The sequence below is a fragment of the Suncus etruscus genome, chromosome 4 (genome assembly GCF_024139225.1).
Source record: "Suncus etruscus isolate mSunEtr1 chromosome 4, mSunEtr1.pri.cur, whole genome shotgun sequence".
In the NCBI taxonomy this organism is placed as follows: Eukaryota; Metazoa; Chordata; class Mammalia; order Eulipotyphla; family Soricidae; genus Suncus; species Suncus etruscus.
The window spans coordinates 166,366,274-166,389,061 of record NC_064851.1 but is presented as its reverse complement, the minus strand read 5'-3'; the positions used below and the strand labels follow the sequence as shown (position 1 = coordinate 166,389,061).

At 45.5% G+C, this 22,788-nt stretch overlaps 1 non-coding gene across 1 annotated transcript; it reads left to right on the top strand.

Moving 5' to 3' along the window:
• Positions 1-10,092: 10,092 nt before the first annotated feature.
• LOC126007890 (small nucleolar RNA SNORA51) lies at positions 10,093-10,224 on the top strand. Its single transcript, XR_007495365.1, has one exon. It is a non-coding gene; the product is annotated as a small nucleolar RNA SNORA51 (small nucleolar RNA).
• Positions 10,225-22,788: the final 12,564 nt, after the last annotated feature.

Sequence of the window (22,788 nt, the reverse complement as noted above, 5' to 3'; positions counted from 1 at the left end):
TGCAGACAGCCTATGTTTGAGCCCTTACACCCTATATGGTCCCTCAGCATTGCCAGATATAATCCCTGTGCACAGAGCCAGGAATAAGTCCTGAGCAGTGCTGGGTGTGATCCCAAAACAAATATAAAGCTCATCTATTAAAAAAAATACTCAAATTAGGCCAGAGAAATAGCATGGAGGTAAGGCATTTGCCTTTCATGCAGAAGGTCAGTAGTTCGAACCCCAGCATCCTATATGGTCCCCTGAGCCTGCCAGAAGCAATTTCTGAGTATAGAGCCAGGAGTAAGCCCTGAGCACTGCTGGGTGTGACCCAAAAACCAAAAATTAAACAAACAAACAGCTCAAATTAATATAATGAGAATATAATAAAGTGCACCTATGAATTGATTGTGGCAATCCTATATTAGAAATTAATTTAAAAGCATAACTTATAATAGCAATGCTTTCCATAAGTAGTAGCTATAAAAGAGTAGTCAGGAGTGGTATATAGAATGTTCTCCATGACACAGTGCACTAAACAAAAAATTCACAAAATATATATGCTGTATTTTATGGAAAAGGTAAAAAGTACACATATACCCATACACATGTGTCTAGATATATTTCTGTACACATGTATCCATGTGTTTGAAAAGACACACAGGTTGACAGTCCTGTGTCAACTTGTACCAGAGGCCTAAAGCCAGAGGTTTTGCAAACTGTACCTTTATATATTCAACTCCAATGTCCAGATAACAATTTAGACAATAAAAAAAAAAAAGACCAAGGGGCTTGGGAGGGTGTCTCTCCCTTCCCGGAGCAGGATTTTTAGCCGGCATGGACGGGCAGCTGGCAGGCCCCCCCATTGGCCAGCTGCCTCGTGGTCCAGCCTAGGGTAGGGGGGATCGGATCTGGGTCACCCGACCCCCCTCTCCCCCATTCCTCCGGATCTCCAGGTGGGTTCCAGGGAGGAGTTGATGGGGCACCCGGGGTTTTCCCCACTCCCAGGCCGGGCCGGGACAATGGCCTAGGGTGGGGCTTAGGGGGTGGAGTTTGATTTGGTGGGTGGCAGATAGCTACTTAGCTATACTCAGTCCATCACTGGTAATTTCATACCAGTCTACATTTTGCAAACACTTGCTCCTTCCAACCATCAGTACCCCAGATTTACCCTTCTTAACTTCAGTAACACATAGTTCTAATCTCTGACCTAAGACATACAGTATATCTAACAAATCCCAGAACTATTTAGAAGGACATAAATTGAACACATATATCTTTTGAATATTATATGGATATTTTCTTTAGCTGATGTAACTCTCTGTATATTCTTCTACCATGATGCTTCTATTCACTTTTCATCTTGTCTTTTCTTTGTAAGCTGTTCAGTAAGGATTGTTAGTGGAACTGTCCCTCAGTTTGATGCCTATGATTGAACTATGTCATGGAAATTGCTGGTCTTGTTCCTATTGCCTCCAGATGCACCAATAACGCCCCATGGCATTGATTCTTGTTTGCATAGACACATTAAAATGGGAAAACACCATACATACAGATAAGTTCTTTTTTTTTTTTTTTTTTTTTGGTTTTGGGCCTCACCCAGCGGTGCTCAGGGGTTACTCCTGGCTGTCTGCTCAGAAATAGCTCCTGGCAGGCACAGGGGACCATATGGGACACCGGGATTTGAACCAACCACCTTTGGTCCTGGATCGGCTGCTTGCAAGGCAAACGCCGCTGTGCTATCTCTCCGGGCCCACAGATAAGTTCTTATCTAATAAATTTCAGTACAATGTACCTTACACCCTGAACATTGATATAATGACCTGGCACAGGCCTCAGAAGAATGGGCATCCTCCATTCACGCCGGAACCAGGCAAGCTAACTACGAAACATCCAAGGTCTTTTACAGCAACAGCTGGAAGCAGTCCTCTACCAGGAAAGACACTACCAAGGGTCTCGACCTCTTAAAAAGAGACTTCCGTTTACACTGAGAAGACTTGACAGTAACAATGACCTGCTCTACAGGACATGGTTCTCTCTAGTCCCCCTTAAGTGTGAGGTGAGACGAGAGGATGCTCTGCACCATCCTGACTGCAATATGGGATATGCAGACTCCAGGATCTTTAATACAGAAGCATGATACCAACAACAGAGACTATGTGAGGAATGGAGGTGTATTGCCACTACAGATGATGACTTGAATTGGGCAAACTAATTTGCCTGGAGCCTAGAATCAGTCCTGTGCCAGGAAACTTCAGGGGTAAGGACTCCTTGTATTTAGACCATAATTTGTCTTTCCATGTCCCTTATGTTTTGGTGGGCCTATGCAAACAAATGCCACTTTAATACCATTTTTTACTATGATCCCTTGACTCCAATTCTTAAGAAAAACAAGCCACTAAAACCTTTGATGTTAACTTAAACTAGTTAGCATGTGCATGGAACTAGAGAAATGTACTTTGCCCTCAATGTTTAAGGAGTTACATAAGTCTAATGCCTTTAGATTATATTGTGTGCTGCTAAGAAATAGTATGTACTACAACTGGGGATTTGAGGGACAAAGTAATTGTATTGTACAGGGGTTCAGTTTTGTTTCTATTAATGTTCTTTGGCTGAAAGTTCAAGGCTGGGATATCATCGATGGGACTACCGAGAATTCTGTTTATGGGTGATTGGGCTTCCACTGTAACTTTACCCTGTCCTCTTTCTTTGCATTTTTGTTGTCATAATTAAAAAAAAAAAAAAGACCAAGACAGACATCTAGTTTCAGAGGTTTGTGAACAGCTGAGTTGATCAAGGCAGAAGAGAGCCAGGCAGGGTTAAAATCAGCATCAAAGGAACAGCCAAATTCCTAATGGGCAGAGCTTAGGAGACACATTTGGGTTTTCTTGAATTCCACCAGGACCAAAGAGACCAAATGGTAGTCACAGATGATAGATGAATTTAGGTCTTGAGCAATATTAGGCTTTTTAGGGGGAAAAAAAGAGATGCCGTTATAACAATTTCTTTTTCATAAGAAAGCATTGCACTTTTTATATCCCTCATGGAATCTGGCAGCCAAAAAAAGCAAAATGTTGACTTTTCCCAGTTGCCCATTATGCAAAAATCTGAAATTCTCAGAACACAAGAGACACATGTAGCAAGCAACGTGACCTTCAAAGAATTCCCAGGCAGATGCGTCAGCATGACTTCCCCACTGCTGTCCTGGCTAGCAGGAGAGCTTTCAGCTGGCTGCATCCACGGCTTCTGTGGTCTGGAGTGTGCAGTCGTGAGGAGGTCTAAGGATGCTCAGTCAAGCAGAGTTCCTGGCCAGGCAGTCCCAAAACACTCCTGCCATGTGGCAGCGGGAAAGCTTCGTGTGGAGAGAAGCACACGGGAAGTTGTTTTATCCTTTGGGTAAATCTCCTGCAATCTGTCCAAGTTGCTCTAGCTGTAGCGCAAGAACCATCAGTTCAGGAGCTCCAAAGCAGAAACACATGCCGGTCCCCATTTCTCTTGGTGGCGGCTGTTTTTCCCCATGAATCTCTCTGGCTGTGTTACCTGGTTCCAAGTGGGGACACGCGATCTTCACTCCTTTGCCTCCTTCTTAGTTCGCAGACTGGGTGCGACTGCACAGTCTTTGATGTGTGACGTGCTTCTGCCCTTTTCCCTTCTGCCCACAGAACCCTCTTTTCTGCTCTGTCACTGCTGTTTAGATGGGGGGTTGGGATGCTACTGGACGGTGGGCTGAACAGCAGTAGACCCCGAAGGCAGTGAGTAGTTATTGCAACCATTTGTGGGTGCACGTGTGAACCAATCAACGGCAGTATTACTGCAAAAGTGGATTGATTCCTGAGCTTGAGAATTATTTGAAAGCTTTGCATACAAAACTCAGGTGCTGAAGAAGTTGTTGTTTATTGTATAGTTTAAGTATATGGATCCAATTCCCCACCAAGGTCTAGGACACTCCTTTTGACCCATTTTCATTCATCTCTATGTCCAGTTCAGGGTATGCTGTCCTGTACCTCGACTGCTTTCTACTCACCATTCTCTATCCAGTGTATTCAGTATGTGCGGTCATATGTATGTGTGTGTGTATTCAGTATGCAGCAGACACCCTTTCAGCTGTGACACTTCCTGGGACTGCCACTCTGTAATCTGTCGCTGAGCCTTTCTAGGCTTGTTTTCAATGGTTTCCTGTCCCCTCAGCTTTCCTTAGTCTCTGGCTCTGGCCACTTGTCCATGGGTGAGATCCCTGTTGCCCTAACATTTGTCTGGATGCGGGTGTGGGGGCAAAGAGAATGTTGGCTGGCTTCTTTTTATTTCCTGCTTTCACATATCCTATTTTGACTCGAGACCTTTTCAGCATGCGAGATTTGAGATGATCAACTAAATTAACTAGTTCTCCTGGTACCCAGTCTTTCTCCACACCATAATACAAGGAGAGAACATCTTGGGGTGAGGGTAAGGACTTCCAGGGATCCTTCTTTTTCAGAATAGATAAAAACCAGAACATGCAGTGCTTTCTGGGACCTGGGAGCATAGGGTTCACAACCCAGACAGAGAGCAGATAGGCAGGGAAGCTGGGTCTGAGGACCCCTTGAACTTGGCCAAGCCTAATACTGCAACTGCCCTGGCACATCAGCTGTAAGATCTCCCCAATACCTCTCATTCCCTAGACTCCATTCCTTTGGGCAGTCAGCTGCCGGTAAGAATGCTAGGATAAGTCAATGCCAAAATGACCACAGATCTCCACAGTTCTTCACTCACTGACCGTGGTGAATGTGTTCTTCCAGCAAACCTAGGCAAAGTAAGGACAGTGTTTGTCGATTTTCATCCAGAAAAACTGAAGCTCGGGAAGTTTGAATAACTTATTTGGGGTTGCCTTTGAGAGATTCTGCACTCACTGTGTCATCTCATTCTGTGAGACTTTGATTTTGGCTTCTTCTAGCTCCTACCCAGCTGGCGTGGCACCCCAGGGACCTCTTACCTTGCCCTGCCTCTACAGGCCTCACAGGGGATGTGCCTCTCCTGCTCCTAATGAACTGCCAGTAGAAGTTTGGGGAACAGGAAAAAATGGCAATGACATCAGATTAGCGGGAAGAAGACACCAATTTTCATTACAGAGTGTGCCTGTCAGTTGCAGATCAAACAGAGAAATCGAAGATTTGTTGCCCAATAAGGCACAGACAGAGGTGCTCTGAGCATCCAAGAATAAGGAGGGAAGACTAATATCCCATATCACTCAGCGCCTCCCACTACCTTCTTTAAGTCAACAAATAGAAAGTGCCTCCCAAATGCAGCTGAGGTTGCTGTTGCAACCCTTCATGTTCCAGTGCCCTCTCCTCACTTCCAGGGTGCCATATCCCCCACTTTGGGAAAAAACACTGCAGGTGGTTGCGTAGATGAAGGTGGGTTTCTCTGCTCAAAGATTCTTTCTTTTCTGCTGCCAGGATCACCATAAACGTCAGGAATCTACATCCTTTAAACTAGTATGGAGAACAGTTTCTTTTGAGACTAAGATGATATTTGATCAACCTCCATGACAGGCCAAGATGGCCCTCCTCAGAAATCTGCTCATGATGGTTCTTTAGGGAAAAACCTGTCTGCACACTGGAGACACTAGAAGGCCCAGGGTCTTCTTCAGGGAAGGGAGGCTGAAAGGGACTGAGCATCCTTGGACAGACTGGATTGGGGGAACCCTAGTGACAACCTAGGTGGCAACTGGAGCCCAGTGCCTGGGAGCAGCTCAGCCAACGAGAGCCCATCTCCTGGGAACTCAACCTGTTGCAGCCCAGTCATTGTGGTGCCTCTCAAAATTGTGACCCCGCTGAGCTTCCCCTTCACCCTGCCCATACAGCCCACCCACAAGCTGGTGCTCAACTGTGACCTAAGCATTTTTAGGCTGGTTGGTTATAAAAGAACTGAATAGGAAGTCTCTCCAAGTTTAGCTTTGGCTTAGTTTAGTAGTGGGGAGGGGGCAGTTGGTGCAACACATAAAGACTTTCTGGATGAGGTTGAGCAAGCTCTTCTCCACATTTGAAGACTTGAGGTTTCCAACCCTCAGACACCAGCCTAATTAAAACCTCAGGGTGAAGTGTGAGAAGAAATCAGTTTGCATATTCTGTAATTAGAGCCTAAGGTTTGGGATTTGGCTGTCTGCACTTGTGATTGAAGTTGGATTTTGAGTTCTAGAGGAATGGGCAGTCCCTGGTGAGTTTATCCACGCTCTTCCTGGGCCTCACCTCCTTTCACCCCTCCACCAGCCCTGGGCGTTTTCTCCGGCAGGCCTTGGCAGGTAGCTGGAGATGTTGATCACTGTTAATCAGATCACTGTAATTACAGAGGGACTGTCAGGATATTTTTGGTTGTCATCTTCTAACAAAATGCAGATTGCGTGGCGTGTATACATAGAATTACTCCGTAATTCAAAGTAAATTGACATTTAATTTCAATTTAATTACACAGGAATTACAGGCATGACAGATACAGTCTAATTAGGAAGCAACATCGAAGATTCTGTTGTGAAATAAAAAAAATCTCTATCAGGCTATGCTTTGAAATAGCATGAAAATGATTTTCCTGCATTTTTGGGAGAGCGCGTGTAATAATACGCACAACAGCAATCATTGACAGTCCACTTTCAGCCCGTCTCCCACCTGCACAAATTTTCTCTCCTTTAATAGAAGAAATACTCCAAGGCTGGTGTGATCATGTGCACAGTGAAAGGGCAGAGGACTTGGTCACATGCCCAGTGTCACCTGACTGGTCAGGGCAAGAGGAGATTAGGGCTCACTGCTATGGGACGCGCCCCCCCACCCCCTTCCTACTGAGAGCCCCGAGCTTGCTCGCAGCTGCGTTCCTGGCTCGAGGTGGCAGAGTTCAGCGATCCCAGGTGACATTCCCTCTCTGCCCCTGAGCCCATTGGGGCTGCGATTATAAAACCTAGGCCTATGCTTTTCTTCCCTAGAAGCTCCTCCTGTCTCCCCTCCCTCTCCTCTTCCTAGGTGCCCCCTTTCACCTAGCACCTAGGGGAGCTGACTGTTTCACTGCCTGCTTTGTCCTCTGCCTGTGCTTTTGCCTTCCAGCACAGATGCTTTGAGCAGCCCCCTCAGAGCAGGACCTCTCAGGCCCAACACCGGCTGTCCATCTGGGACAGTTATCCCAGAGAGGGGAAAGGGAAAAGGTCTGCTGAGATTTCCCTTCACTTTCTACGGTTTTTGTTTGATTTTGTATTCATCTGATTTCCCCCCACCTTCAGAAGGAAAGGACTAGCAGCACAGGCTGCTTCCCACCTTCCAGAGCCTCAGGCCTCTGTATACACTCTCCTTTCTAGCTAATAGGCTCCTTTCCTTAGCCTGACTTCCACCGAGCCTCTCTTATGCCCCGCCTCAGGCCTACCCCATGCCTGGTGACGTGGTCTTACCTTATCCTGGCCATGACAGCGTGTCCCCGGTTGATCATCTCCTGTGGTCCTTAGGACCCATAGTAGAAGAAGTGAAATGGCGATTTGTGTTAGAGTCAGCCAGTGAAGAGGCAGGACCCAGATAGTCTTCAGACCTTGTTGTTTGGTCATTTCCAGCCCCTTTGGGGTTCCTGCCAGCTTTGCTTTGGGAATGCCCTCATAGCACCTCCTTTCTGTTACCCCCAGGATCCTCAACTGTGTGTTTCACCAGCATCAGTATTTTTTCTTTAGAGTGAGATAAAAAATATTTGTGGGGCAACAGAGATAGCACAAAAGGGTGTTTGTCTGACCCAGAGTTTCATCTGGCATGTCAGATGGACCCCAAGACCACCAGGAGTGATCCCTTAGCACAGAGTCGGGAGTAAACTTTGATCATTACTGGGTGCGGCCCCTCAACCAACCAACCAACCAACCATAAAAGTGAACAAAATGTAGATAGACATTTTAGAGGCAGGTACAGTGCTGCTTGGGTCTCAGTTCCAGGGACCATTAAGATACCCGGGTGGTGCTCAGAGCCAGCAGGGAAATGCCCAGTGGCTTGCACGTGGTACTGGGAATGAAATAGCATAAGCGAAACTTGGTCCCTAATACTGGAATTAATCCGCCATCACCACTGGAGTGTATAGTTGTTTGAAAAGATGCCTGATTGTCATATTTTACCATGAACAGATATGGACAGAAGGTTAAGGTTCATGGTTCCAAAGACAACAGCAGCAAAACAGTAGTACTGAGTAGAGCTGATCACTCTGTTTGCCCAGGTCCTCCCCTTAAGCCCATCTTTTGTGGACAGATGGACATGATAGCAGCAGAAGAACTGTGAAAGTTTGTTAATTCCTGGAACGTCAGTACTGGAGGCACAGAGATGAGACAGCACAGTGTATTGTTCTTATTCATCATGAAATTGTTGTATCCTCCCAATAATATCTTGGTGACCACTGTCTGACCTAAATGCTCCATTCTACACCTCTCTCTCTCTTTCTCTCTCTCTCTCTCTCTCTCTCTCTCTCTCTCTCTCTATCTCTTTCTCAGCACTTTCCCAGTTTGTAGGGGTCACTGGCTCACTCCTAGATTGTTTAGGAAGTTCACAGACTTGTGAGTCCTAAGAGTCAGATCCTATAGAAAAGACGTGGATGTGAGGTAAGAGTGGGCTCCACTTGGAACTGTGAGTGAGGTTACTTCACCTCTCCACTCATAGCTTTCCTCTTCCTGTCCAGCAGACTTCCAAGATTCAGATTTTGTTGCTGATGGCAAATTGATCCTTCATGCTGAGAAATGAAGCATTTTAAGAAGGACAAGTGTCTCCTTTCATCACATCTTGATGAAATGTAAATGATGATGTAAATGAACTAATCCCAAAGGATTAATCAAATCATAAATATGTCAATCGTTAGCAAGTGGATTTGGCTTTAAAAAAAAAACTGGATGTTGGATCCTTAGCCACCTCTGATCTTTTGGGAACAAATATAAACTCAAAATTAATGACCATCTCATCCTCATTGCCATTTTGGATTTTTGAGTGAAGAAGAGAAGTTTGCAGATGAGTTTGCTCATCCTGTCTAATGAACCCAATACCAGCATGCCACCTGCATCCAGTATGGCTGAAGATGTGGCATATACACCCATACACATCCACAAATGCTCACAACACACACACACACACAATATACAAACGTATACAGTACTCCTGCTTCTGCAGCTTTTGCAGTTTCTTGGGAATGAAGTTAAAGTAGATGCAAGTCACTTTTGAAAGCATACTGGGACTCATCTTCAACCATAACCAGAACTTCCCTGCTTTGATTTTGCCTTTTCGTCAGTTTTAAGATAGTGTATAGAGTGATGGAGCAATAGTATAATGGGAAGCGTACTTGCCTTGTATGAGAGTAGACCTAGATTTGATTCCTGGTATCCCATGTGGTCCCTTTCGTACTGTCAGGAATGATCCCTGAACAAAAGGCCAGAGATCCTTGAACAGAAGCCCCAAACACCACCAGATGTGGCCCAGTATCAAACTAATATAAAAAATAAGATAATCTGGGGCCAGAGTGGTGGCTTAGTGGTAGGATGATTGCCTTGCACACGACTAACCTAGGACGAACCATGGTTTGATCCCCCGGGGTCCCATAGAGTCCCCAAGCCAGGAGCGATTCCTGAGCGCATAGCCAGGAGGAAACCCTGAGTGTCAGTGGGTGTGGCTAAAAAACAACAACATCAACTAAAATCTGCACATGCAAAGGGATAAATGAATCAAGAAGGCATAGACAGAACAAGAGTGGTTGGAACTGTGATGAGATCAGCCCTGCAGTGCATGGGGCAGTCGGGCACTCAAGGTTCTCTCTGGAATTGTCAACTTCAAGATGCTGTGAAGTGCAGTTTGCCCAGTCAAACACTTCTGTGGGGTTGCTTCTGCTTGATGGAATGACTCTATTTGGAAGCCTTGCCAGATCTGATAGAATCAGAGGTAAACAGTATAGTTAAGATTTTAACTATAGTTATAGTTATAGGATAGTTAAGTTAGTTATAGTATAGGATAGTTATAGTATAGTTAAGATTTTAACTATTGGTCATGGGGATGCTGCACTGGTGAAGGATTTTATATATATATACATATATATACATATATATATATATATATATATATATATATATATATATGAGAAAAGAAAAGAGAAGGTCTCCCAATTCTTACCACAGGCTGTGTTCTTTACACTGACTGTATAGAAAGAGGAGGTACAGTAAATGCACCCCATGTACACCTCAACTCAGGCCCTTTGCCTGCTCTGTATTTGAATTGGGGGATAAAAAAAAAGATTTTAATGTGATTGATTTATGTAGAGTGCGACACCTCTATCTCCACTCTCTCTCATCTTCCCTCAAGAGGAAAATTAAAAGAATTCGCAGTTCAAAGGAAGTTCTCAACTGAAGCAAAGCAATGTGCAGCCTAAGGGTTTGGGAAGAAGGACAGTACTGTTAGAGCATCTCACCTTCCCACCACACACTTGCCATGGAAGCCAGACTCACATGTTTCTGTTATGCAGGTGAATACTCAGGATATTGGACCTGCTGATTCTTCAATAATCATCTGAATTTCTCTCCACAAACTGAAAGTCACCTTTACCTCTTGGATTGGCTGGAGAGGTGGGCGAGACTGGGCAGGAGGCAAGACTGCAGGTGGTTCCTTGGACACAGACACAGGAACCTCAGAATCCAGACACCTTCTGAGTTCTTCAAGTGACTGTGATCTCTGCTGTACTTTCAGAAACATTCTTTGTTTCAAAATATCTAATTCCTCAGGAGGGTCTAATGCCGGGGGCCAACACTTACCACTAGGAAATGACTAAAATGGTGAGCATGATCGCAAAGAATTGATGTGAGGTTGGGAAGTTGAGCACTAGTTCTGATGATTCCATTTCTTTCTTTCTTTCTTTCTTTCTTTCTTTCTTTCTTTCTTTCTTTCTTTCTTTCTTTCTTTCTTTCTTTCTTTCTTTCTTTCTTTCTTTCTTTCTTTCTTTCTTTCTTTCTTACTTTCTTTCTTTCTTTCTTTCTTTCTTTATTTCTTTCTTTTCTTTCCTTCTTTCTCTCTGTCTTTCTCTTTCTTTCTTTCTTTTTCTTTCTTTCTTTCTTTTTTTTTTTTTTTTTGGTTTTTGGGCCACACCCTGTGACGCTCAGGGGTTACTCCTGGCTATGCGCTCAGAAGTTGCTCCTGGCTTCTTGGGGGACCATATGGGACGCCGGGGGATCGAACCGCGGTCCGTCCTAGGCTAGCGCAGGCAAGGCAGGCACCTTACCTCCAGCGCCACCGCCCGGCCCCTCTTTCTTTCTTTCTTTCTTTCTTTCTTTCTTTCTTTCTTTCTTTCTTTCTTTCTTTCTTTCTTTCTTTCTTTCTTTCTTTCTTTCTTTCTTTCTTTCTTTCTTTCTTTCTTTCTTTCTTTCTTTCTTTCTTTCTTTCTTTCTTTCTTTCTTTCTTTCTTTCTTTCTTTCCTTTCTTTCTTTCTTTCTTTCTTTCTTTCTTTCTTTCTTTCTTTCTTTCTTTCTTTCTTTCTTTCTTTCTTTCTTTCTTTCTTTCTTTCTTTCTTTCTTTCTTTCTTTCTTTCTTTCTTTCTTTCTTTCCTTCCTTCCTTCCTTCCTTCCTTCCTTCCTTCCTTCCTTCCTTCCTTCCTTCCTTCCTTCCCTTCCTTCCTTCCTTCCTTCCTTCCTTCCTTCCTTCCTTCCTTCCTTCCTTCCTTCCTTCCTTCCTTCCTTCCTTCCTTCCTTCCTTCCTTCCTTCCTTCCTTCCTTCCTTCCTTCCTTCCTTCCTTTCTTTCTTTCTTTCTTTCTTTCTTTCTTTCTTTCTTTCTTGTTTTAAGACAGGCCACTCCTGCTGGCAATGCCAGGGTGTTTACTGAGATCGACCACGTACCAGGAAAGCACCTTCACCCCTGTACTATCTCTCCAGCCCATGAGGCCTATAAAAACTGATCTATAGGCCTGGCTTCTCTTGACATTCTTGTTCTTAAGTGACTCTTCCAAATACATCATAGTGATCATGCGAGGAAAGAGAAATTAAATTCTCATCACAATGCTATAAGAGCCGTTGAGTGAAATGCTCTGTGTGAGTGTTTGGGGAAGACTTAACATCTTTTCACACATGGGCAGCCATTTCTTTCTGGTTGATTCCAGATGTAAAGTCAAATGCCATGAAAAATTGGAGAAGACCTAATCTTGGGAATTCCTCCTAAATCTAGTGTGTGTGTGTGTGTGTGTGGGGGGGGGGGGGGAAATTAGGTCAAGTCAAACCCTATATATTTCATATAGTGGCTTTAAAATTAAAAAAAAATTACTTATGCCAAAATTGGACAGAATTAGAATGAAAATTACATGAACTTGGAACATTTAACCTATCATTTCTTTGCTCTTGGGAGAGAGAGAGAAAAAATCAAAACAAAACAGATGCATTGTGTTCAATTGCCCCGTGTCTGCATAATTAAGGACCTCTTTTACTATCCAAGACAATTTCATATTCACTAGAAATAAATATCAGCACTCTTGCAAATGTGCTCAATTCATGTTTTAATAAACCTAATTGGCCCTGCCTCATTCTTACAAAATTAAGAATTAGAAGCAGGCTTTTAAGGGAAAAGGAGACATTTGCCTTGCCTTTTCTCTGTATTAAAATATGATTATCCCCCTAGTGAAGCATAAAACTAAAATGGCTGTACTATGTTTAGCATCTGGGATGACCTGGGGTCAACTAGCAACAGAGAAGGAAAAGGTATATTTGGATGTTGGGGCTGGAGGCAGCCTCCTGTCTTCATTCTTAGGACAGGACTCCAGGGGCTGCCTGCTGCTCAAGACTGCAGAGCTCATCTGTTTTCCCCCCTTGAGTTTGCTGATAGCGTTTCTGAATGCCTTTTCGAATGCTGCTGCTTCTTTTAAAGCAGTTCACTGCACTCAACACATTTCAACGTCGGATTTCCAATCAAACATTTCTCTGCACATCATTTTTGTTCTTTCAGAAGACCCTTCGATTTTAAGGCCGCATTTGTTCAGCAGAGAGGTTCTTACACACTTGGAGTGATGAGGAGGTTCCTGAAGAGCCAAGTCGCTGGTTAAAATGTGCAGTGGCATCTTCTGTAGGCAGTGAAGGATTTCTTCCAAAACCTAACGAATTCCTTAGAAAGGAAAGTGTCACTTCCAAGTAATAATTATCATTATTTTCATAATTACATATCAAGTTGCAAGTTTGGTATGTGCCTGAAAAGCAATTGTCATGGGGTAGAAAAGGGTGGCCTCCCACACACAGAATTCCATTTCCATGTAACATATTCCTGTTGTTACAAAGTGGCTGCAGCCCTTGTTTTCATAAAATATACCAGGTAGATCCCAGCAAAGAGTGTTGTGTCTGGGAGGAGGGCGCAGAGGGGATTTCTCAGACAGAACACTGCTCAGCTGAGCAACCTCCTTCCTAAGCTTGTCTCCATGTGTTGGATGATGCCTCTTAAATGAGCCCGTCTGTGCATGGGTGTGTGTGTGTGTGTGTGTGTGTGTGTGTGTGTGTGTGTGTGTATGTGTGGTGTGTGCAGGTGTCTGCACATGTGAACATAGCACATGGTGGAGCTGTGTAGGCCTGTCCATGTTGTGATTTTGCCTGTGTGGCCCAAGAGTGGAAGCTGGGTTACCTTCATGACCCACAGTCAAGGTGTTTGCATCTGGAGGATGGTGCTGAGTGGACAGAGAGGAGCAAGAATAACTCTGCTCATATGTCCCCCCCCTTTTTGGGGGTCACACCCGGGAGTGCTCAGGGGTTATTCCTGGCTCCATGCTCAGAAATTGCTCCTGGCAGGCTCGGGGGACCCTATGGGATGCTGGGATTCGAACCACCGTCCTTCTGCATGAAAGGCAAACGCCCTGCCTCCATGCTGTCTCTCTGGCCCCATGTTTCCCTTTTAGGAATGAATTTCTATGGCTTCCATGTTGATGGCTTTTGCTGCAGTGCTTCAATAGAACTCAGTTCCCTCTGCTTACAGAAACAGAGGGAAGAGAAGAAAGAACAAAAGATGTGTAGGTTCAGTGAATGTTCAGTTGATCTGACCATACTTCATCAGACATGACTTATCCCATTGAAAGGATTTTGACTTGGGGGGGGGGGGCGTGTGTTGGGGCCATACCTGGTGACGCTCAGGGGTTTACTCTTGGCTATGCACTCCGAAATCACTCTTGGTTTGGGGGACCATATGGGATGCTGGGGATCGAACCAAGGTCTGTCCTGGATCAGCCGCGTACAAGGCGAACGCCCTACCACTGCACTACTGCTCCGGCTCCAAGGATTCTGACTTATACACTAGAAGATTAAAACTGGGAAGGAGAAGAGCCTCTTTCAGGAGCATCAACTCTAGAAGTAGTCACTGTTGTATAGAAAACCAGACTTTGGGGCGGGGGATGTCTCCCTTCAGCCTGGGAACCACAGTTTCTACTGAAAAAGAGCTCCCCCTGTGTAAGCTTTGGGCTGACATTGGTCCCTGGAACACTGTTCAGAGTGGCTGAGCAGCTGAGACAGAGCCTGGTTTGCTCTCAGCAATCTGCCAGCTCTGCCATTGCCTTGTGTAATCCTATGGGCCTGCTTCTCAGCTCCTGAACCTCAGAACCTCAGCTTCCTGCTCTTTAGGCCCAGAGACACCCTCCTTCAATGGACACCATAAGAAATGCAGAGAAAAGGGGCAGGGCACATGTAGTGTGTTCTTTATATGCTTGGGTATGAATTTTGTTCTGTTGAAAGCATGGTGGGGAAGATATGGATCCAGTGCTGGGGATTAAACCTAGGACTTCCACATGCAAGGTGTTCTCTAAGCCATTCTGCCTCCCCGGCCCTGCACTTGGTTCCCTTGAGTGTATTCTGATGGAAGAGTATCTAACTGACTAGCAGATATCTCCCCCAAACTGAGGATCCATCAAGAGCCTTTTAGCCCCTGGGCAGACCTTACTGTATCCGCAGGAGGCTTGTTCTTAGCCATTTAGTCAGAGAATGTCCATGATGGAGGTCAAGAATGAAGGGCAAAGAGTTTCTAGTATAAGGAAACCTGTGGTCCTTCTGCTCTTAATTATTAATTCCTTACATTTATGTGGCCACAGTACTTTTGGCAGAGGACTCAGTTTACTTGTCATGTAAACATAGGAGGGAAATTTTGGGTCATGCTTTGAATATACAAGAAGTTGGTTTCCCAGGGGCCAAAGACATGTTTTGCCCCTCTTGCTGCCTTCATTTAACACCTCAGTTTCTCAAAACTCCTCAGCTCCTCAGTTTACCAATTTCCATCACTCTCTGGGCCTCTGAAAAATATCAAGAAGAGTGCTCCCTCCCAAGACTGTTGTGGTGACTAAAATAAGTGTGGACATGTATCAAAGTGACCATCTCGAAGTAAAGAATAAGCAATGGACTTGAGGATTATTATCCTATATACTGTTCCGGAGTTCTCTGTGCATCTCTGTGGTCTGCATTTCTGAAGATGATAAAATATGGGAAGACCCACTGAGGGAGGGGTCCCATGGGCTCAGCAGCTAAAAGTACTCCAGGGACCCAAGTGGCACCTGCAAGAGCATCTTTGCACCCAGGTACTCCTGAAGTTATGAGGCATCACTTTGGCAATATCAGTTTGTATTCTCCTGTGCACTCTGTGGAGAAAGAAAAGAATGTTTTTTCTCCTACTTTTCTCTCCAAACAGGCTTTTCCTCCTGATTTACTATCAATCAACAAGTCACTCACGAATTTCACAGCCAATGCATGGGAGACCGTCTTTTCACTTTCTAATCACTTTCTAATCTAATGTGGTCTGGTGGTGAGAGACATGTTTTGGAGTTAAGTGCTTCCAAGTTTGATTAGAGGGCAGTGCCTAGAGCTCTCTTGATCTTTAAAAATGGAGTTGATTATGGTTTACCCCCTACCATGATTGCCCAAGAAAACGCAGCATCAAAAAAGAAGTTTGAATAACTCTCTCATCAGTATTCATCTCTCCAGTGTTTCAAAACTACTACGCTGTGTGTTTGGAGTGAGGTGTGTGGAAGAATTGACAATAAAGAAAGGCACCATCACCACAGGTACAAGAAGGGAAAGCTTGCAGCCTTCACCTCCAGACCATCTGCACTAGCAGATGTTTGAGCACAGGTAAACTTCTTTGTTTCTGGGTCAGTATCTGTAATGTGTAAAGCTGAGATAAGACCAGCAACATGCATTTGCTGGACCCAGCATAGAGGGAATAGGTGAGGCTTCTCGCTCCAGAAGCATGAAGGATTTCCGGAGGGCAGCTGCAAGGCAAGAGGCTGGAGAGAAGCCTGAAGCTGGTGGGTGGCTGGGCTTATTGGGGGGGGGGAGAGAGAGAGACAGAGAGAGAGAGAGACAGAGAGAGAGACAGAGAGAGACAGAGAGAGACAGAGAGAGAGACAGAGAGAGAGACAGAGAGAGAGACAGAGAGAGACAGAGAGAGACAGAGAGAGAGACAGAGAGACAGAGAGAGAGACAGAGAGAGACAGAGAGAGAGACAGAGAGAGAGACAGAGAGAGAGACAGAGAGAGACAGAGAGAGACAGAGAGACAGAGAGAGAGAGACAGAGACAGAGCCCTTTAGACCACCTTAAACTTGCTGGCCAGGACTCCACTTTGTAACTTGCTTCAGGACAGGGCTATGCACATAGTGTGCAGGTCAGGCCAATAAGAGGTGCTGCTTCCTTATCTAGCTCTGAGCTTTCTAAAAGTCAAGGGCCAATCCAGGCCTTAGTGCTAGACTAGAATCACAGGTTCTTGCCAGTGCCGTGCACCTGCCTTAGCATTAATCCCCTTTTCTGAGAGGAGTTGCAGGGACATGTGAGCCATGCCTGGGAAGAGCTCCCAAAGACTGCCTTGACTCCTCACAAAATGGGCTCTCCACACCAGTCCCTGGCACCATTTCCCACAATCTATCAGCCCCAGGAGGCAGCCCCAGGCTTCCTGCCAGTCCATCAGCATTTGCTTCATCTGCAGAGGCTTAAGTACCAGCATTGACTTCCCACTCCTCAAGCTTCCAGGCCTTGCAGCAAATTCCAGGCCTGGGAAGTAAGGGAGCAAGATCTCTGTGGGAAAATGTGCTGGGAGCAGAAGGAGGGGCTGAGGTGGGGGCAGAGCACATTGCTAATCAAACCCATAGTCCAAGCCTCCTTTGCCAAGCTGCCAGAATTCCTGATAGAGGATTTGCTATCTGAGCTCCGAGGAAGATCTCATTGGAAAGCAAGAAAGAAATTAGAGGGGCTGGAGCGGTGGCACAAGCTGTAAGGCGTCTGTCTGCCTTGCTCATGGTAGCCTAGGACCTAGGACTGCGGTTCTATCCTCTGGCATCTCATATGGTCCCTCATATGGTCCCCCAAGCCAGGAGTGATTTTTGAGTGCACAGCCAGGAGTAACCCCTGAGTCACCCAAGTCACTGGGTGTGGCCCCAAAACCACAAGAAAGAAAGAAAGAAAGAAAGAGAGAGAGAGAAAGAAAGAAAGAAAGAGAGAGAGAAAGAGAAAGAAAGAAAAAGAAAGAAAAAGAAAGAAATTAGAAGCAAGAGATGAATCCTGCACTCATCCTCCAGAGTCCCAGAAACCTGCACACATCATTAGTGCCTGGAGAGAGGGGGTTATCTTCTGTAGCTCCCTACCATACAGTTTCTTTGGCACTTTTGCTCCCTTGACATGAACGGACCACACCCCAAGGTGATTTCTGCTCCAAGTGCTCTGTTGAAACAAACGGGAATTCTGTGGTACAATGGATGGTCCAGGGGTCCAGACTCTGAGGTCTTGTGGGGAGGAAGACTCTGCATGTCTGTGTTCTGGTGATTTAGTGAAGGGATCACATAGTCTGCAACCCCAAACTAGATGAAGGTCTGGAATGAACATCAGCTGGTACCTGGGCCTGGATCAGGACCACGGTTTGATCCCCCGGCGTCCCATATGGTCCCCCCAAGCCAGGGGCAATTTCTGAGTGCTTAGCCAGGAGTAACCCCTGAGCATCAAACGGGTGTTTGATCAAACTGGTGGCCCAGATTCTGGCCAAATGGGTGGGTGGACCAGGGAGAGAAAGAGAACAGTGCTGAGCCACCTCCTCAATTTATCTGGCCTCTGGATGATATACAGGGGACACTTTGAGGATTTTCACTCTCATTACAAAGACACAGTTGAATGTTTCCAAGGCTTTGGGTCAGCAAGTTCCAGTTCTGTTTTTCTGTTAATTTCTTAAGATTTAGTCTCCTGAAAAAGTTATTTTAAAATTATTTTTGCTCCAAGGATCTTTGCTCTCTTAACACATAAATTTATGGCCTACAAAGATCATATAAATCCAGGGCCGGCGAGGTGGCGCTAGAGGCAAGGCGTCTGCCTTGCAAGCGCTAGCCAAGGAAGGACCACGGTTTGATCCCCAGCGTCCCATATGGTCCCCCCAAGCCAGGGCCAATTTCTGAGTGCTTAGCCAGAAATAATCCCTGAGTATCAAATGGGTGTGGCCCGAAAAACTAAAAAAAAAAAAGATTATATAAATCCCTCAACACTCTTCTGAATAAACACAGACCCTAACAAAGAGCTTGAAGGACCCAGAGGAGATCTGCCTTTTAAATTCTTCTCTGGCTGAGATCTACTTAATAAAGCTCATTGATAGACGATGACTAAAAACAAATTCTGGATTACTTGAACATTTTCTAAATTAAAGATCGCAATTTACACCTGCATTATACATTTTTTTTTTTGGTTTTTCGGGCCACACCCATTTGATACTGAGGGGTTACTCCTGGCTAAGCACTCAGAAATTGTCCCTTGCTTGGGGGGACCATATGGGACGCCGGGGGATCGAACTGTGGTCCTGATCCTTGGCTAGCTCTTGCAAGGCAGACACCTTACCTCTAGCGCCACGTCGCCGGCCCCATTATAAATATTTTTTTCTTGACATGGGAGATTAATATAATTCAGAACTACCAATGTCATAATCTATTCAGAGTATACATGGAGCCAGGAAGATGGCTAGAAGAGGCAGAAAGTGTTCTTTGCATTCAGGGAACCATGGTTTAATTCCCTTGCAAGGAATACATGGTCCCCCAAGAACCCAAGGAGTGACTCCAAACTCTGAGCTTGGTATTGTTCCTGAGCACTACCAGGTGGTAGGCTCCCAAATGAAAAACAAAAACAAAAAAATATCTAGGTGGTGACACTGTCATTACAGAAGCTCTTTATTGTAAGGTGCATAGTGGTTCCAGTGCTGCTCCTTTTTTTTTTTTGGTTTTTGGGCCACACCCATTTGACGCTCAGGGGTTACTCCTGGCTATGAGCTCAGAAATCGCCCCTGGCTTGGGGAGACCATATGGGACGCCGGGGGATCGAACCACGGTCTGTCCTACGCTAGCGCTTGTAAGGCAGACACCTTACCTCTAGCGCCACCTTCCTGGCCCCTCCAGTGCTGCTCCTAAAAGTGATGCTAAAGTCACACCCACACACGGTGGGGTCTGGGGCCTGGTAAACCCGGGTGGTTCCCTAATTTGTAGGCTTTTCAGTAAGTTCTCTTAATTTGTGCTGGTTGGTCCCTGGGACTAGTCCTTTGCCAGGGAACAATCAGAGCCTATCTGAAGTGTTTCACTGATGGGTTTTACAGAACACTTCTTACTCTATACCATGCAATGATGAATATTTTGATGATTTCTAATCTAAATTGCATTACAATGAATAGTTTCATAGATATGCTCTTGCCCACCTTTTGAATGTTGGAGTCTTTTGAAAAACCAAATTCTGTTTGACTAGAGAGTTACACAATTTGAAACTGTCAATTTACCTTCAAAAGGGGATGTACCAATTTATAATACCTGCAAGAATGTTATGAGAATTGCTATTACTTGACACGCACTTGCCAACATAGAGAGCTGTGAACTTCTTGATCTCAAGTCATCTGTTAGGTGAAAGTCACATCTCACATGAGAATTAATTTGCATTAATTTTCCTGTGTGTAGGGCAGAATCTCTCTCTCTCTCTCTCTCTCTCTCTCTCTCTCTCTCTCTCTCTCTCTCTCTCTCTCTCTCTCGGTTCACACCCAGCAGTGCTCAGGGGTTACTCCAGGCTCTGTGTTCAGAAATCGCTCTTGGCAGGCTCAGGAACCATATGGGATGCTTGGATTTGAACCACCGTCTGTCCTGGATTGGCTGTTTGCAAGGCAAATGCCCTACCACTGCTCTATTGCTCTGGCCACAAATTTCTTTTTATAGGTGAGAAGGTCATTTGTGTAAAATCACCCCACGTGCCATATCTCCAACCCCAGGTGAATGAATCTGAAGCAGAGTTGCTGCATGAAATAATCCAGAGTAGGCTGGGGGGAAACATGTGCAGTCCAGCAACCTTCTACCTAGTATGGCGTGCAAGTTGCCTGCCAGAACTGTCTTTTTTATTGAGTACAGAGACCACTCCAGGTGGGGGAGTGAGGATGGACTAAGAGCAGATAGCTCAGGCTATCCTGAGCCTGTTCTGCTTAGACAAAACAAAGACAATCTTTGCTTTGGGTGCAACCAAATTGTAAGCCAACAGGTACAAAGAAACCAGGGATGATCTTTGTTTTGACTAAAATAAGGTATAACTTAAGAATTTTGTATTTGCATGTTTCTGCAAAATGTACCTTCTTTGTTCTTTTCATATTTTGGTTGCTGGTCTATTTTTTTTTCCCAAACTGGCAGTTTTCGGGTTACTTCTGGCTTTGCACTCAGAAATTACTCCTGGCAGCCTTGGGGGACCATATGGGAGGCCATGGATCAAACCCAGGTCAGCTGAGTGCAAAGCAAATGCCCTATCTGCTGTACTATTGCTCCAGCAATAGTGCTCAGGGTTTACCTGGCACTGAGCTCAGGAATCACTTTGGGGGGCATGGAGTACTATGGAATGCTGGGAATTAAGCCTGGGTTGAACTCATGCAAGGCAAGTGCCCTACCCACTATGGTTCTGGCTCTTCTTGCTCTCTTTCTTCTGGGACTAGTTTTTGATATTACAGTGAAGAACTTTAAGCATTTTTGGAGGCAGGCATGGTCTCCCAAGCATTCTCAGGGGGTGGGGGCTATTGGTAATTCTTGGGCAACCGGGCTGGGTTCCAATGTAAGGACCTAACCACCTCATATTGCTTAGGATAGAAAGTGCTGGGGGTTATCTGGGTCACTCTAGTCATAGTTGGGGTCCCCACGTCTGTACCCAATGAGTCTTGGTGGGGCCATAGAGCACTAGGGCTCAAACAAGAGTCTATTTTATACAAGGCTCATGCCTCAACCTCTGGACTGTCTCTCAGGCTCCTAGGAACTTTAACTATTTTATACAACAACATTTTCAATCACAGTGAAAGTGCTGATTTTTTGGACTATGGTGGGGACATGTGGGATCATCTATCGGGAAATTCAGGCATCTGTTCTATGTCTTTCCTACCTATGGGAATTCTGCCCTCCACATGTTGCCCCCAGAAGCCGATGGATAAGGTTTTGACATGAGCGCTCCTGCAGACACCAACCACAAGGTCAGCAGCTAGAGACTTTATGTCTGGAGTCAGTCGGGAGAGAGCACAGCCTCTGCGTATGTGTGTGTGGGGAATGAGGTGGATGCTGCAAGAGGATTTCCAGTAAGACAAGGTAGAAGGGGCTGGTCCTCCACAAAGATCACCTGTTGACTAAGGGTTCCTCTCTGGGAGGAGAGGTTCCCTGCTGTATAAGGCAGCACTTTTCTGCCTCTCTCTAAATGGAATCTAACTGTGGACTGTGATCCTTCATTCTTGGTTTTAAGGCATACTTCTGTGCCAATGACATAGGCCAGCATTCTCTATACAATCCCTTGGTTGTCTCCTAAAGGTTTTATAGAGACCACGAAAAATGTTGGGTATTGGGGGAAGGGCAGTGAGCAGGGGCCACTGCTTGCTTCTCTCTCTGGCAGCTGCACAGTTGACGATTCCATGCTTGGCCCAGTAGTGCTGGGGATGGAACTCAGGGCCTTGAAGGTCCAGGCCTGTACTCAGTACCTCCACATCGTCCCTGGGCTCCTCTTTTGTTGGCATTTATTTCTGAGGACTCTTGGGTCTTGATGCTTTTCTGGCTCATGGTTCTGCAGTGTGGAGAGATTCAAGTACTTTTTCAGACACCGAGGAGCCAGGATCATTGGCCTGCTTGAGTGCTTTATGTCCTTTCTTCTGCCTGCCATCTCCTCCCATCTCCCCCCTTTTTGATTCTTGTCCCTTGCACACTGGTGTGAAAGTTCCTTGAATGTTTTTGGTGCTTGCGAATCGAGAGTGACAGATCCAGTGATGAAAGTGCAGAATATGACTATGAAAGTGGGGCTTTGAGAAGCGTTTGGCTTCTGTTTCAGCAGCGAATGACTGTGAAACAGGACGGCATTGAATGCGCCAGAGGTCCTAGATAGCTTCTGCTTCTGCAAACCTCTTAAGCAGCGCAGGCCTCTCTGGCTGGGCTAATGGGTTTTGCCAGTCTTCTGGCTAGGCCCTTTGCATAGAGCACACTGTCATGTCCAGCAGAATCTCCCTACATAATCTAGGGCCTCTTCCTCTGGAAGAGTTACTGGAACTGGGGTTACCTGGGCTTGCTTTGACCACTGGCCAGCACCCACAGGTAGAGAGGAGAGAGTAGCATGTACACTAGGGTTCTGTGCTTTCTGCCACAGTCCTGCCAACTCTGAACAGTTCACTAGTGCAGAGGCAGTGCTTGTTGAGGAAGTGTGGGAAAGCACTTCAGTTCTTCTGTCCAGGAAGGGGTCCCACTCTGAACCTTGCTATGTGCAGCCGCCTAGGGACCACCTAAGGTCTAGAGCTCCAATGACTCATCAGTGCTTGTTGCTGAGAACCCCACATTCTAGCTTCCTTCCTCCCTGCCA